Raw genomic sequence first — 11,845 nt, 5'->3', positions numbered from 1 at the left:
GGGAGGATCTTAGCTGAAGAGCCACATATTCAAAAGAAGCAAAATTTCCGTAAGATAATTGCGTACATTGGAATGAGTCATTAAACAAAATGGCGACTCCACCTCCTTTCTTATTCACTCTATTCTCACTCATAAAACTAAAGTTCGGGGGGGCTGACTCAATGAGAACAGCAGCACTGTTATTATGGTCCAACCAGGTTTCAGTTAAAAACATAAAATCAAGATTGTGCTTGATAATAAAATCATTGATTAAAAATAATTTTCCTGCCAAAGATCTAACGTTTAGTAGGGCTAATGTTAGTGCGTTTTCATTTTTTGGGACAGACTGTGGCTGACGAGGAATGGATGCTAAATTTGCAAAGTTTGCAGTCACGTGCTTATTCGCCATTCTTTTTCTATTACCTATCACAACATAAATTGTGGAAGAATCTAATACGCAGGGCCCAGGCTTGTCTTGGAAAGAGTCATGAGTGCTACTAGGCATGCAGCCTGGACCCGGCCCATATCAGTTAATGCTTGTTGCCTTTTGCACACAAGTATCCTTATCAGTTTGGGGAGAAGGAGTTAACTGCCGTCCTTGAGGGGGCAGAGGTGCCTGGCGTTTTACGATGGGAGAAGGAAGGGGGGCATACTTGGTTCCAGCATTTACCAGCTGCCTCATCTGGTCAGTGAACTCCAACATGGGGATGGGGGAAAGAGGGGAGAGCGACGTATCCTTAAACAGGTCCTCAAAGCTGTCGTGGTTGTCCAAGGGGTTTGAGGAGTGTTGGACGGGTGAGAAGGGGTGTTGAGATTTCTCATCTCTGCTCTTTGGTCTCCCATGGTCAAATCTTTGCTCAGGTGGGGGCTGTGGTGGCTCACTGCCTTACTTTGTTGTGTCTTCCTCTTGTTTTGGTTCATCTTGTCTTGTGTCCTTGGCCAAGGGAGCAGATGTGTGGCGCAGAAAGTAAAGTAGGCTAGAGGTGAACAGCTTTACTCCTGGCTTGTTAAGGAATAGTCCATCTGCTTTAAAAAGATGTCTGCAGAAAATGTTAAAATTGTCAATGAACTGCAGAGAATGGTTGTTGGTACATGCAGTTGAAAGCCATTTGTTCAGTGCCAACAGTCTGCCGAATCTCTCAGCTCCTCCTCTGACTGGTGGTATAGGGCCACTGATAAACACCTTTGCGTTTAGGGAGCTGACTGTGTTCAGCAGATTCATAAAGTCACGATTCAGCACTTCAGACTCTTGCTTTACAACATCATTTGACCCTATATGCAGTATAATGTTCTTCACAGTTGGGTGTGCTGCTATGATATCCTGGATTCTTTGGGCCAAGTCAGACACCATATCAGACACCATATCTTTGGTTTTTACTGCTTTTTATATCTTTCACAGCAGAGTCACCCACAATCAGAGTTTGGGGCCCAGTCATTAGCTTTCCCTGTAGCTTTTTACTTTTAGAATTGCTCTCAGTCCTTACCCTGCTGTGTGACGATGAGACGTAATCCAGGTCATGTCCAGGGTGCTGCAGCAGAGGAGCAAATCTGTTCTTCACCTGCACACTCAGTTGTTGGGGAGGCATTTTGTTGCTGATTTTCCCTTTTGCAGTTGTCCACGACTGTGTCCTGCTAAGTACAGGGGTTGAAGAGGCGCTCTGCCTGGATGATAATGCAGGCCAGCCGGTCGTATCACAAATCTCAGGGCGCTGTGCTCTGCCCGTTAGTCGTCCTCCCATTTCCCAGGAAAATGATTTACTCTTAGGTTTTGCACCAAAAGAGTTCCAGGGAGGACTGCCACGTTCCACAGCCCTCTTGTTTCTTTGTGGTCTTCCTGGTGCTAGTTAGCCGTGTGTTAGCATGCTTTTGTCCATTGTTTTGGGTCACTGGTAAAGTGGTGTCATTTCCACATGATCTGTTCACTTCCACGTTTACTTCTAACCGGTAAATTTTGGTTTCCAGAACTGCAATCTTCTGAAGGAGTTTGTAGTAGTCCTCTATGGAGAAGGGTGGCATCTTGCTGCTAATTAGCTTTAGCTACAGTCACTTTAGGACAGGCTTGAGCTATTGGTAGGCCACGCTCACGCAGAAAAATTTTCAAATATGACAATAGCCTACTATGTCTACAAAAAATGTATAGTCCAGTGATTTATAAGTATCCAAGAGCCGCTGCTCATAGTTTCTCTCAGAGGAAAAGCAAGATTATCAGCAAAAATATGCAAGCAGGAGCAAGCAATAGAGCGTCTGCACTGTAAGAAGCAGGAAGCGAAGGGAACACCGGAGAAGTGGCCAAATTGTCGGTGGGTGATGCACAGAGGTGAATCTAGCACCTCTAACATAGGGGTCACCTTACCCTCTGCAATGTCATTCCCCAGTAAAATTACGATACCCTGAATTGGCAGAGCAGCACACACAGCGACCGGAAAGAACCCCGTAACCAAATCAGACTGAACGTGCAGTTGATGAGGATGACGAATGTAGCCCATCTCAATGCCGCAGAGCACCGAACCTGCAAGCTGATTGCTCAGAAAAGGGCAAAGCTGACGCCAAAATTACTGACTGGGAACATGCGATGTCCCTCAGCACCCGGACAGAGAGCCGATCTACCGGCATGCCGGGGAGTGAAATGCGTGCGTCAAAAACAAATGGTTTGAAGCAGGCATCCAACTCTTCGCATTTGCCCATTTCAGTATCTGTACCGTGGTCTGTTTTAATCAGGCCAATGCCCTTAGGCTGGGAAAACTGTGACCGAGACTAAGACTGTTCTTTACGTTTTAACGCCGGACAGGCAGCAATGACATGACCGCCCATGGCAGTAGAAACATTTCCTCTCCTCTTTTTCTGCACCCAGCGTTTTGTGGACAGAGGGAGGTGAAACAGGGACTCGATGTGATCTGTCAGGAAAAGGAGCAAAAGTAGTTTTGTGAATCAACGCATACTCACCAGCTAACGTTGCTGCAGCAGTTAAAGTTGTTACATTATGCTCATTTAAGTAGACAACAATGCGCACTGGCAGACACTTTTTAAAATCCTCAACCTGCAGTAGTTCTTTCAGGGAATTGAAGTTATCGGCAGAACAGGCAGCAGCCCACTTATCAAATAACACACACTTCAAACTCAGTTTCCCCGATTGATTTCAGAGATAGCACAGAAACGCCGTCTGTCTGTCTGAATCGATTTCCCTCGTAGGTGACTCAGCAGAGGATCTGCTCGTCACTTGTTGCAGATTGTAGAAAAACCTGTCCTCTTCTCCTCTGGAACCTTTTTTAGTGATGTGTGTATCCAGGTGACTCTCCCTGGAACCTTTCACTGCCCTGTGTCAATGGAAGGATGTCGATGGTCTCTGTCACCGTCTATTTTGCCAATCCTTCCTCTTGAAGTTGTTATCACCACAGAATCTCCATGCTTGACACCTGGATTCTTACGGCCAAAAGAGCAGAATAAAATTCTCACGCAATAACCTAACCTATCATTTCCCTTATACTGCCGTGGAAGAAATAGGTGTTTTTGTTTTGTTTTTATTATGGGCCTCTCCCTACCTATTTATAAATAAAGAAAATCTTTAGAGCAAAATTCTTTGGAGCAAATCAGAATCAACAAAACAATTACTATTGAATCCCCTTATACTACCGTGTCAATCAGGGGGTAGATGATCCTTTTTTATAGTCTATCAATTTTGTCAATTTTGTTCTCAGCTAAGCAGATTTTTTTCTTTAAATGTACAATTGTTAACTATTCTAGCACTTTGGTTATTCAAGGTCTTTTGAACTGGAGCTACAGTGATGTCACATCAAATGTTTCAAACGTCTTTAGAAGAATCAACCTAAAAAAAATAATTATTTAACACTATTTATTTCCCTTGCTACTTGTCCCTTACTGTTTATTAAACCCCTTAAAAGTGGGATTTTCGTCAGTATGCGGCACTGTAGATTGTCGTGGAACTTCAGGTTTACGGCTGTACACGGCAATTTACAGGCAACACCGAAAACTGCCGTAAATTGTCGGAAATTGACGTGGGCCTTGCTTGGCAGTTGTCCCCCCATGATCCCCCCTCCCTCTAATTCTAAGGGAGGCTTTAACATGTAAATGAAAATGCTGTGAGCTATACAAATGCAAATCAGGGTAGCAGGGGGAGTTTTACCCAAGGTGACATTTTTCTAAAAGGTATTAACTTCATTTTAAGAAAATCTCTTAAAATAGATTTAGAGACTTAGTATAGCCTAATTGTAGACTCTTCAATTTTAGCTTGAATTGATTTATTTAATGAAAGTATGCTAGATTAATTACTGTGTATGTCATTAGTAATGACTAATGTTATGTAAAAAAGATACACAAAATAATTTATTTCAACAATTAGTTTTAATCAGGCTTTGCCACAAAGGTAAAATGTGCATTCTATGCAGACAACATCACAGTCTCCTAGAGCTCAACCCCTGTACATAGTGACATGACTACAATGGCCTTTCTTTGGTCTTGCTCATCCAACATTGTCTGGTGGAATGGAGACAGAGGCTCCACTGTACAGTTTTTTTAAGAGAAGTCTTTCTGCTGACACCAGAACACCGTGCTTCACATAAAGCATATCAGCTGTGTCATTGCATGACAAAGTCCCAACCATTTGTCTTCTTAAAATACTGGCAAATTCAGCACCATATTCACATGTCCATGGCATATGAAGCTGTTGGCTCTGCTGAAATGGCCTCATAATCCAGACTTCAATTGTCCTATTGTTATTAAACTTCCCCCAGTATTCCATTTAAACTCACTGTAATTCACCTCCCACCAGTGTGTGCGCTGTTCGCGCCTTGCTGGTTAATCTGCTCCTCTTTGTTTCTCTATCACTCTGCCCTGCCCCCTACCAAGGGGGTAACGCTTCAGAACTCGAACCTCCGATGGCGCCATTTTGTTGCTACAAAGGTATCACCTCCTGTTAGCATTCCACTGACCGCCATTTTTTTTTTACGTCACTTGACTGCGAATGACTTTACATCTGAAGCGTTTAAAGACTCCATTTGTCCGTTTATATCTAAAGAAACACGACAATGTATAAAAGGCTCCATTACCTTGTACCTCACGTTATGGCTCCGTAGCAGACGCTTTTATAAAAATAGGCTAACGATTGTGTCATAACCAAGTGACTTACTGTCGCACAGTAGATGAATTACCGTATAGTACAGGAGAAGCTTACAGGCAGTTTCGACTTACATTATCTGTTTAGGTTTAATTGCTAATGTTAACTAGCATGTTAGTTAGCAATAATTAGCCTGTGCTTATGTTATCTCCTTACATATACCTACACTCTCCGTCTCCGCAAGATTGGGAATGATTGAGATTTCTCTTGGCACAGCTACCAGAAGACTTACAACTTTCAGACACGTTGCTCACGTCACATTTACGTTGTCTCTGTCAGTTGGAGGCTGCGCAGTAAAGCAAGAGATCACCGGAAAAGTGCTTCTAATATCCTTCACTGGTTTCCGTCTAGAGCAACGGGATCTATTGGTCCATTATATATATGTCAATGCCCCCTACCCCCGCCCTCACTGCTACCATTTGAAAAAAAAGCGGCGGGAGATGAGTCCGAGAGTTAGGAGTCAGAGCAAAAGCTTCCGAAATATGGGAGTATTTTAATATTTCAGGCCAACTGGTAAAAGAGTTGTCTGTACACTCTGTCAAACTTCACTTGGAAACACACAGGAGTTGTTCAAGACGTTTGGAGTGGTTTTTTTCTCTCCTCCATATCACCTCCGGGGCTCCAAAGATGCGCTCACAGAAAAGGAAAAGACAACGTAAGTATATGATTATTAATAAAATGGCAAGCTAGTCTGTACCGTTGTTTATTAACTCTTGATCGTACAGTGACTGTCTTTGGATGTTAAACAGGCTACTTAGACTTTGGCAGTAATGTTTTAAACCCCACCAAGTTTAAACCCGAGCAGCACAGAGCTGTGTGTCTGGGCAGCCTGGCTGCTTTCAGCGCCATTCATTACAGAGCTAACCGGGTGAGTTGTTTTATAAAAGTGTGTTTTTATGTAATTTTCAGAAAGCAGTCGCCGTCTTCACAACTCCGAGACAAACTGTAGCAGGCGCTACTAACCGGAGCAAGGGTAAGATTTAAAGAATATGCTTTCATTGAATGAATTTCATTAATTCTTCTGTATAAGGACATAGATACGTTAATAGATACCGATCTTAACCATCCTTTTTTTTTTTTACAGACTAACCTCGCCTCATAACGAGGCCGTGACCTATATTTGCTCGGAGCTGTCTGCAAGTCCAGATTTACATGACGCTGACTACATGACGGCCTATTCATATTCTAATTAGATCCATTAACACCTCTGCGGGGGCTCTCCACATACGTCATGTTTCGTTTCCGACAATTTGTGGCACAGACGAACGTGACGTTCGCAGCCTGTAAATTGTCGATAACTGCCGAAAATTAGGGGGATTTCCGGGCATTTACAGGCGTTTACGGGGACGGAAATCCCACTTTTCATGCTGTGTTATTTATCATTGCTACTATATCCCTCCTATTTGAGACATGACAAAGCTCATGACTCAAAGGCAATATAAATCATCTGTTTAATATTGTAGCCATTGACATTATTCTAGGTTTTACAGCAAAGCTTGTTCATCAGTAACAAAAGTTCAATAAATAATTTCTTTAGGGGGATTTTCACCTCAGTAAAGTTTTCAACGTCAACATCAACTAATTTAGTTTAGACAATTGGTGATATAGCAACTCAAAAACTCATTAGAGTATGATATGAAACGTACTGCTTTTAGGAAATCATCAAAATCATTTCTTTAAACCAAAATTTCACTTGTACTACTCATGTTTGGTTTTAGCTTGTGTCTTATCTCTGTGTGGTGTGTGTGTGTCTCCTCCTCTGGCTGTCCTCTGTCAAAGAAAGAAGGATTTCTCCAGGGTACATATAAACACCCTGTTATTCTTTTTGTAATTTATGGCATCATTAATTAACAACTCAATGTATTCCTCACAAAGGTGTGTCAAGGTGTACAGCTTACCATCACCCAGAACTATAAAACAATATTGACTGTCTTTTCTACTGGAACACTGAGGAAAGAAAAACGTTAGACGAAACAACAGAGAATCAAAACATTTAACATTCCCTGCAGAATGTTATGTTTAGCTGTGGGAGACATTAGGTGCTCGAGCATAGACCCACTGCATTTACTGCTCGAAGGTCCTGAACAGAACAAAACTAACATTCATAATAAAAATAATTCTTCTTATTTATGTTACTTGAGAAAATAAGTGTATGTGCTAGAGAATCTAAACATGGAACTATAAACCCCATCCGTCAATAAAGAGTTAAAAACATGGTCGGATTTCTGTTGATTACTTCCTGTTTTAGGGTGTACTGATGTTTCTGGGGCCTGTAGTCCGAACGCAGCTTGATGACTACAGGTTAACAATTTGTCAATCAATCAATCAATCAATCAATTTGTGTGTTTTGCCCAGAGATAACGCTGTACCTGAGACAAAAAGTGGTGAAACATCAGTAGATAAAATGTTGTTTTTACTGTGTGAATATGCATCTATTGTAGTCACACGTTCACTGAATATGTGAAACACTGTGAATACAAGGCATACGCTGTCGTATAGGTTTTCTATCGTCTCCTGTCGATGGAGACAAATAAAAACATTATCAGTAATGTCAGTCCAGTCAGTCAATTTTTACAAATAGTCACAAGGTATCCTAGGTCTGTCTCCTCTTCTGTTGGAGACAAAAAAACATGTATGTGAGCTTTTGAGTTAGAATTTCTGAAAAACTTATTTAGTTTATCAGTCAAGGTAACAACCACTGGACTTGTGTATATGGCCGTGGAAAAAAGAAAACTCATGCTCCTCTTTAGATTGGTTCAAAAAAAACTTTTCAATGTAATCTTCATCAGGGTCAAAAAAAGGTGACAAAAGGAATGCATGTAATATTTGTGATTCCTTAAACTTAACTACAGGTGTCCCAGTTTGTTTTACCATAGTCAGGAGATTAACAGACTGACATGGTACGTGTTCCATTACAATTTGTAAACAAATGCGTACTTTTAGGCTGCAACAAAAATATGTCAGCCAAAGAGTGATTTTTATCAAGTCGCACAACTTTAAAGCCCGTGGGCAGACCCGTGTAGGTGAAAAGAATGGCTTCAATTTCAAAATAGACATTTTCAAATGTCTGCCTAACAAATTTCAGGACACTCAGATGGAAGGAAGGGAAAAAACAATGAACATTTCCCTTTCTTATCTAGTTCAGGATCCTAAGGATCTGAAAACACACATATCATAAGAATGGTGGACTTTCCTGGGATAACCACTCAATCATTTCTCTAAAGGAAAAAAGTTTACCAGAGAGCTTGATTTGAAGAACAAAACTTCACTGAACCCAAATTATTGCTCCTGAATCAACTAAAAACTCAATTTTCTTCCCTTCTATAATTAGCACCATGGTAGGCAATTTGTATACACATCAGACAAACTCATTGAATACGTGGACATATTTTCCAAAAGTTATTTCTGTTTACCGTGCTGTTTTTGCGTCTAATTTGATCTGTCTATCGTGTGGGGAGTGTTTGTAGCATGCAAAAAGCATGTCTTCATTGCAAGCATGTGTATATGTACGTGTATGTCTGTATAAACAGTTTTAGGGATCTGGCAGTCCCAGCATCGGGGTAGACTGCAGAGCCAGTTTCATATTCACGAACGCTTATTGGTTGTCAGGTTTCATGCAGTCAGAGGCAGGGCTGATTACAGACGCCGCCTCAGTGAGGTCATTTTAGCCACACTGTAATTAACAAAAGTGGTTAGGTCAGTTGCATCATTACAAGAAATTCTCAATCCGTCAGGTGTTGAGGTTACACCAATGTTAAAAGTGCACATTAAATAACCAAATAAGTGGACATAATCATACACCAAGAATTGTTTTTCCCATGTACAGGAGAGAGGAACAGAGAATTGTTCTCTTACTGTTTGACCTGCAGCCCCAATTGACCAAATAATCTTCAGTGTCAAATCAATAGCTCTAATAATCAAGTTATGTGAGTGGAACCCCTTTAACTTTACACTCAGTAGTAGGCATTTCTCTTGTAGTTTTCAGAAGATAACATACTATAATGGTTTAACTGAATAGATTATTTTTAAGAACTTTCTAACCTATCAATTGTCCCTAATAGCAAAAACAAAAACAGTGTATCAGTGCAAAGCATTTTTTCATTGCATGAGGCGAGTGTGTGTGTGTCAGCACTATTTTCTTCATCAGCTTTTGGACTCAGTCAAACAGAGGGACTAGTGTTGTTCTTTGTCTGAGGTGTTTTTTGCTTTTTCTTCGGGCAGTTACCTACCCAATGTCCAAAGTCCTTGCAGTACCAACACTGGTCTCGGTTGTAGGGCTCAGCATTTTACCCACGGCACCTGCCTTGGCCTCGTCTGACTCGACCATGTCCTTTGTGCGAGCGGCCTTTTTCGGGTCCGCGCTCCATATGTTGCGCTTCAAACATGGTTTTCTCACGTACTCGTTGGTCTTTCCACCCGATGCAGGTGTGACGGATGCTGTCAGTCCTGTCCGAGAGTTGAGTCTGTGTCCTCTTCGTCCCTCCGTTTCTCCAGCTTGTCTTCCTGATTTTTAGAGAAAGCTCAGAACATGGGCTTTGGTTAGAACTGATCAGGAGGTTATTGGTGCATGTGTGTTTTTGCTTTCTTTCCCTGTCTCACTATTTTATCTATATTTTGCATGCATCTTTCGGCCGGGAGGGTTTTGTTCCCCATTATTGACAGAAAATGTATAGTATACTATGTCTTGTTAGATGTGATCGTCATCACACCGCGAGGTTAGTTAGTCTGGGAACTCGCTGGCCATCGGCGGCGGGGCTCAATCCGAGCGCGCCGGCTGGATAAACAGCAGCAGCAGCAGCAGCGGTCGTCTTTCACAGTCCCTGTGCACGCATGCAATAGATTGATAGATGGATAGAGTGGTCAGATAGCTTGCAGTGCAGCCCTCCCACAGATGCTGTACTGCTACATAATGTGTGCGTGTGGCCACCTGACCAGAGTTTGGTTTCTCCGGCCGCTGCCACTGCTGCTGCTGCTGCCGCTGCTGCTCAAAAGCCCTCCAAACGGACGAGAGTTGCCAGACTCCCGACCCTGTGGCGTGCACGTCTGCTAGTCTGCTGCCTGCGGAGCACGTGTCTAGGCTACTTTTACGTTTGTCTGTTTGTTCTTCTCACCCACCGCCGTGGCACAAGTCGTGTCTCGTGTTGTGTTGTGTTTTGTTTTAGTCAACCCCCGTAGTTTACAATGCTTATGTGTGTGTGTGCGTATGCGCACACAGATGTTTTTACATTTTTTATTGTTCTTTTTGGTATCCTTGTTTATTTTTATCTCTTTCTGCTTCTCATTTTGTCTTTGCACTCTGGTTCCTCTCCCACCGAGTCCTTTCCCTTCCTCCTTCTCATTCTCCGTTTTTGACGACACGGACACGGACACCAAGGTCGATGCTCCTTCTGCCAGTACATGCCCAGCAAGCATCAACATCAACTTTCCATCAACTTTCCACTGCAACAAGGGTCCCGGGGACCCGAGGGACAACGGCTGCCACGAGGCCAGTAGCGAGAGACAAAAATGCATTCCATTGACTAGGCGAGGGTCCCGGAGACCCCAAGGGCCATGTAGTTGCCACCGCGATAGTTGACGTGGCAAAGTGTTCAAATAGTAGGCCAGGGTCCCGGGGACCCGAAGGACAAGGCGAGCGTGTGACATGGAATAACATAGAATAAGCGAGGGTCCCCGGGACCTGAAGGACGAGGCGAGCGTGTGACATGGAATAACATAGAATAAGCGAGGGTCCCCGGGACCCGAAGGACAGAGGCCGCGAGGCTAGTAGCAAATGCATAGAATCACAATAAGCCAGGGTCCCCGGGACCCAAAGGACGAGGCCGTGAGGCTAATACAAAAAGTGAATAAACTAAACAAGTTCCCGTTACACGAAGGACAATACAAGGGTTAACCCTTTAAGCGCCAAAGTCGCAAAATTGCGACAGGACGCGGTACTGAATCAAACAGCTGTTTTCTCTGAATAGAGTGTTATATGTCATTCATACTCCCCTCCATTAGTTGGCAGACATCCTGTACTTAGACCTTAGCTCAGAAGTACATCATGCTTCAATGCAAAATGTTCGAGGAAATCCCATCCAAACTTGACTTTTTTTGTCAAAAGTGACTAGCGACTTTTTCTGGTGTTTGGAGACTCGTGAAAGCACGTATCACTCTGCAATTACTGTGCAGGTGCTGCCGTGAGCCCCTCCCTCGTCCAAAGCCCGTAGGCGGTCAGTCTCTCAGTAGCCTTGCGCAGCACCCCAGCCTGCCGTCAGAGCAGAGATGAGACACACACTCCGCGTCCAGGCTGCATTTAATCACATATTCGCCACCGTTCTTGCCCTGGCTTACAGAGCGGGTGTAGGCTAAATGTAAATGATTCTTCACTCTTACACAAAATAATTAGGGACACGACGTGGTACTGAATCAATCAGCTGTTTTCTACGAATAGAGCGTCACTCTGCAATTACTGTGCCCAACAAGCAGCGGGTGCTGCCGTGAGCCCCTCCCCCATCCAAAGGCCTCACAGGCGGTCAGTCTCAGTAGTTTCGCGCTGCAGTCCCAGCCTGCAGTCAGAGCAGAGAGGAGACACACAGCACTCCACTACTTAGACCTTAGCTCAGAAATACGTCATGCTTCAATGCAAAATGTCCGAAGAAATCCCATCCAAACTTGACTTTTTTTGTCAAAAGTGACTAGCGACTTTTTCTGGTGTTATTGGAAACTTTTGTGGTGTTTGGAGACTCGTGAAAGCAC

Source organism: Perca fluviatilis, chromosome 23 (assembly GCF_010015445.1).
Source record: "Perca fluviatilis chromosome 23, GENO_Pfluv_1.0, whole genome shotgun sequence".
Taxonomy (NCBI): Eukaryota; Metazoa; Chordata; class Actinopteri; order Perciformes; family Percidae; genus Perca; species Perca fluviatilis.
This window is presented reverse-complemented; position numbering follows the sequence as displayed.